The following is a 6788-nucleotide window of genomic DNA, read 5'->3' on the forward strand; positions in this document are numbered from 1 at the left end:
ATCAACAGTGCAGAAAGTACCTGAACTCCCAGGATCCAAAAATGCGTAGGTCTGAACCACTGTATTACTCCTCTTGCTTTTAACCTGAACTGCAACAATTGAGAAGACAGCATCATCCTCTTCACCGGCCCCTATATGACCGCATGTCTGTTGTCCAGTTGACACACTCAGTGGAAGGCTCACAGACTCCTGTACTTCTTTGAATGATGTACCCTTTCCCTCAATGTGAAGGACTGATGGGTGCTTCAGGTGACACACACTACAATCCAAACGACTCCTACAGTCTTTGCTTGTGTGACCAACTTTTAAGCAACCAAAACAAATTCCATTTTCCTTTATGAAACTTATCTTGTCCCGGTGCATCTTCAACTTAAACCGTGAGCATTTATCCAGAGCATGATTGTTCTGTTGGCAGAATAAACAGCATTTAAGATTACTTTGGGCAGAGGAGGACTTGATCTTATCGTCAATGTAGATCTTATCTCCTTCTTTTACTGAACTGACACTGGTTGCAAAAGTGCTTCCAGTTCTTCTCTGCTTTGCATGACCAGCCTTGGAGGCTTTAATGTAGCTGGTAGGTTGACAATCCTGTATGTTACCAAACAGAGGGTCAGAGACAATTCTTACTTGTTTTTCAACAAAGGTCACAAGGTCAGTGAATACAGCCCTGTCTCCACTTTGCTCCTGCAGATCACATGCAACATTTCTCCATTTTTCCCTTAGCTTATAAGGCAATTTCATCACAATGCTTCTGAGGTTGGATGGCATGTCCAACTCCTTCATATACATAATTTGCTGTGTTAAATTCGAACAACCTCGAAGAAACAGAAAATGATTGTAGTGCTTTCACATCCTCTGGCTTAATGAGAGGCCATGTAAGAATCTTGTCCATATAAGCAGAGGCGATTTTGTGCTCATTACCAAAATGTTCTGCAAGAAGGGATTTAGCTCTTTGGTATCCCTGCTGAGGAGGCAGGTGCTGACAACTTTTCACCAGGTCTCTTGGCTGACCCTTGGTGTACTGCTCCAAAAAGTTCAAGCAATCACTCATATTATTAGTCTTTTCTTCTACACAGTTTTCAAAAGCTCTAATAAAAGTTTGAAACTGAAGGGGGTCACCATCAAACACAGGAATATTTCTCATTGGCAAAGCAGATGCTAAATTTTGCTGAACCAACAATGTGGTGATGTCGTTCTGTCGTTGCATAATGCTCACAATATCATTCTGGGTGTTATCATTGCATGCTGGGTTAAGATAGGATTGGCGTCCTATTTGTTGAGCATCATGGACCATTGGTGTCCTTTGTGTTTGGGTGTCACTTGTTGCAAGTCTGGTGTCTGTTTGTTCCACTTTTTTAGGTCTGACAATCAGAGCATGTGACTCAGGGTGAGATTCACTGTGAATATTCTTTATGTTACTGTGTTCTTGAATGAAATGATCAGCGTGAGGATTCAGGCGGCCTGTTCTTGGCTTGTTCCTTTCATAATAGGAGTTCATTCCGTCAGATCCTTTAGAACCACACTTTGAATTCATTTCCAGCACATGAAGTTTAGCATTGGCTGCAGCAAGATCGGTTTCCAGAGCCAACTGTTCCTTTTCCTTCCTTAATTCCTCTTCTTTTGCTTCTAACAAGTGTTTCCTTTTTAATGCTGCCATGCGTTCCATAAGTGCTGCCTTATCAGCTTCTGTTTTTATCCTTGCAGATGAAGTTGAGGATACTCTTGATACTTGAGAGTGTAATCTGGAATTATTCTCCTTTACAAATGAGATGTTAGATGCACTGTCTTCAGGATTAATCCCATCAGAAGTTACACTTTGGTTGTCAGGATGTTCAGCATCGATATCAACTGATGGTACATATGGGTGAGCAGCTTCAGACAACCAGCCCTTTACTTCTTCAGTGAAATCACAGAACATGGTCATTTTTGTAAGAAAACACTTATTTTGTCTTTGAACTTCACTCTCTGGCAAATTCAAATTCAAGAAGGATTCATGCATGTTATTAGCTTCCTCATAACACTTAATGCATTTTCCCAACTGAGATTGCACAGAGTTCACATTATCAGTGGATTCCATCAAGACACGAATTTGTTCCATGTACTTCTTAGCTTGCTTGCATTTCAAAGACCTCTTTTCTTGGCACGTTTTTGCATAAAATGCCAACCCTTTTTCGGTGAACTTGCCGCTTCGTTTTACAGAGCGTCGCTCTTCACTCTTGATGTGCTAGATTGTTGCGACATTGTTTCTTTGTTCTCAAATCCCTTTTAAGTCCAGCTTAACTTTCACTCAATTCATTCACAAGTAGCACGGAGAAACATCGTGTGTTGCATTGGGACGCTTCAATGACATAGCTTTCTTATGAATGAATGACGTGAATGTCTCTGTCGAGGTATTGCGCAACCGCTACACATCCTCCAAAGTCCCTCAAAATCCTTTAAAACATCCAATATTCAACCTCGTGCAGTGAAACAATGAATCCAACGCTCCAATAGCTAAGCCATCTTCCAATACAGCTTCATAGTAAACATTTTTCACATACCGACTGTTGAACAGCTTTGTGTGATGTCCGTGTGCCACCGTCTTTCCAGGCAACGACGTGGTTTTCAACAACATACTCCACAATCCTCCTTCTTATAAGTGATCCAAGCTTCCACAAAGTCCATCGACATAAATCTCCACATTAAGGTGGGTTTTTTACTTTTTGTAGTGGCGATTTGTCCTCCAATTTAACTCAAACAAGAAATCAAAAGAAGATAAACAAACTCAAAATCAAACGGCCACTGAGGCACTGAAAGATCGAATCTTACGCACGGGCACGGCAAAAGAGTCCAATGTCCAGGCAAGCATATCGTTCATGCGGTTTATTTCCAATAAGCAAGCGTACAAACAAATGTCGTCTGCAGCCTCTCTTACCCTGTATGTATGTGTGTGTGTGTGTGTGTGTGGCTAAAAAACCAACAACCTTTCCCAGTGCCTGCCTGTCCTAAATGTGACCACCATTATATAGGTGCAAACAGGCGCTCAATACTTTCAAAATAAAAGTCCCAAAAAAATAACATTAATATTCTGTATCTAAATCAATAAAATAATCATGCAAATTATTTAAGGTGGAACAAAATAAAGTAATTAATTATTAAGTTAAATTACAAAACAAGGAAATGGCTCCAACAGAAGGTGTTCGCTGAAGGAGATTAAATCTTATTCTATGGCAAAATGGTCTGCTTATATAGGCATAAGCCACGCCCATTCTGGTGGGTTCTGACATGCCCTGGGCGCGAAGTGAGCCGATTGATTCACCCATCTCAGCCGCCTCGTCATAGGTTCGTGCAGTTGCTGCAGCACAACTAATGAGCGAGCTAGATGCTCTGTTCTGTGCTCGCTGTATAGCTGCACTGCGTTTTAACATAATGGCTTCAATATTCTTGAGAAAAGGAGTTTTCCCACTGCGTATAGCTACACTGGTTCGGGTAAGAACTTTAGCTGCTGCATTTTGGATCAGCTGTAGTTTGTTTATTTAGCGTGCAGGGCAGCCACCCATAATAGCATTACAATAATCTAGCCTTGATGTCATGAACGCTTGAACTAACTGTTCCGCATTTGTCATTGAGAGCATGTGACGTAATTTAGATATATTTTTAAGATGGAAAAATGCGGTTTTACAGATACTAGACACGTGACTTTCAAATTAAAGATTGGTATCAAAGAGCACTCCCAGGTTCCTAACCGATGACGAAGACTTGACAGAGCAGCCATCAGGTGTTAGACAGTATTCTAGTTCAAGTTCCAATTCAAGTTTTTTGTCCAATAATTAGAATCTCTGTTTTTTCAGAATTAAGTATTAGGAAATTACAATTCAACCAGTTTTTTATATCAGCTATGCATTCTGTTAATTTTGTGAATTGGTAGGTTTCGTCAGGGCGTGAAGAAATATAGAGCTGAGTATCATCAGCATAACAGTGAAAACTAATTCCATGCTTCCTAATGATATCTCCTAAGGGTAGCATGTACAGAGTGAACAGCAACAGTCCTAGTTTTGAGCCTTGTGGTACGCAATACTGAACTTTTGTTCGATAAGACATCTCTTCATTTACTGTTACAAACTGATAATGGTCAGATAAGTATGATTTATACCATGCTACTGCAATTCCAATAATGCCAACATTATTTTCAAGTCTATTTAAAAGAATGTTGTGGTCAATAGTATCAAATTCAGCACTAGGATTGTAACATAATAGAGAGATACAACCACGATCGGATGATAAGAGCAAATCATTTGTGACTCTAATGAGAGTTGTCTCTGTACAATGGTGCGGTCTAAATCCTGACTGAAAATCCTTGCAGATACCATTTCTTTATAAAAAGGAACATAGTTGTGAGGATACTGCCTTTTCTAGTATCTTTGATAGAAAAGGTAGATTCGAGATCGGCCTGTAATTAACTCATTCTGTAGGATCAAGTTGCCGTTTTTTAACAAGCGGTTTAATCATAGCCAGCTTAAAAGTTTTTGGCACGTATCCTAATGACAAAGATGAATTAATGATATTAAGAAGAGGCTCTATGACCTCTATGACCTCTGGAAGCATCTCTTTCAATAGCTTAGTCGGTATAGGGTCTAACATACATGTTGTCGATTTAGATGATTTAACGAGTTTAGAAAATTCTTCCACTCCTATAGCAATGAATTAATCAAATTCTTCCTCAGGGAGACTACAATGCACTGCCTGATGTGATACTGTAGTAGACGGTTGCATATAGTTATAATTTTCTCCCTGATATTACCAATCTTGTAAGTAAAGAAGTTCATAAAGTCATTACTGCTGTGCTGCTTGGAAACGTCTGGGATTGAAGCTTTATTTTTCGTCAATTTAGCCACTGTTTCAAATAAATACCTAGGGTTTTGTTTATTTTCTTCTAATAGGGTTGAACAATAAGCAGATCTAGCAGCTTTTAAGGCCTCTCTGTACGCAATTGTGCTCTCTTTCCATGAAATGCGAAGAAAAAAGTTTTGTTTTCTTCCAGTTGTGCTCCATTTTTCTGGCTGCTCTCTTAAGGGCCTGAGTGTGCTCATTGTACCACAGCATTGGACTATTTTCTTTAATCTTCTTTAAGCGCAAAGGAGCAACTGTGTCTAAAGTGCTGGAAAAGAGAGAGTCAAAAGTTTCTGTCACAAATTCAGCAATTTTTTTTTGATAAAGTCTGTATGGTACCCTTGTGGCCTGTATACAGTAGCCAGCACAAATCTCAAACGTGATTTATCATTTACATTAGATAGTGTTACATTAAGCACCAACACTTCCAAATAATTATATTTAAAACTAGACTTCTCAGTAATTCTGAAGATATTACTATAAATTACAGCAACACCTCCCCCTTTGCCTTTCAGACGAGGCTCATGTATATAACAGTAATCTTGTTAAAGTAATGTAAAGTAAAATCTCATTTAAAGTAATGTAATCGTCTGGTTTTAGCCAGGTTTCTGTCAAACACAGCACATCTAGGTTATAATCTGTAATCATATCATTAACAATAAGTGCTTTTGAAGTAAGGGATCGAATATTCAGCAACCCAAGCTTTATAATTTGTTCATCCGTATTATATCTGCTTTTTATTTGTTGAACATCAATTAAATTTTTACCCTTAAATGGGTTTAGGAGTTTTTGTATGTCCTAATTCGGGGAACATACACAGTCTCTATATTATGATATATATTGCAAGTGACAATAACAGGAGAAGACATTACTCACCGTGTTTTTTGACTGATTCTACTTACCTTAGTTGCTTGATAGACTTGTAAAAGGCGCGAGCGAGAAAAAAAAACACGGCAAGCACGATGGCAGGTTAACAGGCTAGCGAGATACTAGGATGTTGTGCTAGCGATAATGATTTAAATTAAAGCTAGCAATGTCAGATTAATGTGATAGGCAATATTAGACAATATCTAATATTAATGATGAATAAGTAATTTAGCAAAGAACAGCAAGGAATGGTAGTAAATAGAGATTCAAACAGAAAACTATACGGAGCTTACAGATGCAGACCCGCAACAAGGCAGACAGGAGCACCTGTATCAATTGATCAATTATTATTGATCAGTATCATTAATAATTTACGCAAAACACATGATTCACATATGCGTAAACAATTTCACATGCATGAAACAAAATTCATGTGTACAAAAAAAAATTTCACACGCGTGAAAAAAAATATTATATATATATATATGTGTGTGTGTGGTATATATAAACATACCAGTTAAGGAAGCTCATAGTTCACACTTGAAAAATAAATGTTTAAAAGATCATAACTTGTATTAGTGATGACCTTTAATTACACATTGTTCCACAAATTTTAGTGTCTATGTTATAGCATTTTAAAGTATATTGGTATTTTGTTAGTGCTTTTTAATAGTTTATAAATTATAGATAAGTATTCCATTGTATTTAGATTTTTTGTTAAAAAATTAGGTAAAAAATACAATTATACATTTTAGCATGTCTTCTCATCCTTTTTTCTTTTTTTACTTTTGTTACCATACAAACATGTCCAGTACAAATATACACCTATTTTAATAACAAGACCTGAAGACATTTCATGTTTGCTATGAGTTTTGTATTTGACAGGACAAATCACTTATTTTAAAAAAAGTATACATATCTGTACAATAGTTACTTTTTTTCCATTTTCATCTCTACATGCCGTATGCATTTTTCTCTATTTCATTTTTTTGCATGACATAACATATTTCTAAACTTTCACCCCAATTGGTTGCTTCACCACCATATATATA

Source organism: Siphateles boraxobius, unplaced genomic scaffold (assembly GCF_051911475.1).
Source record: "Siphateles boraxobius isolate OS27281-9 unplaced genomic scaffold, OSU_SipBor_1 7, whole genome shotgun sequence".
Classification (NCBI taxonomy): domain Eukaryota; kingdom Metazoa; phylum Chordata; class Actinopteri; order Cypriniformes; family Leuciscidae; genus Siphateles; species Siphateles boraxobius.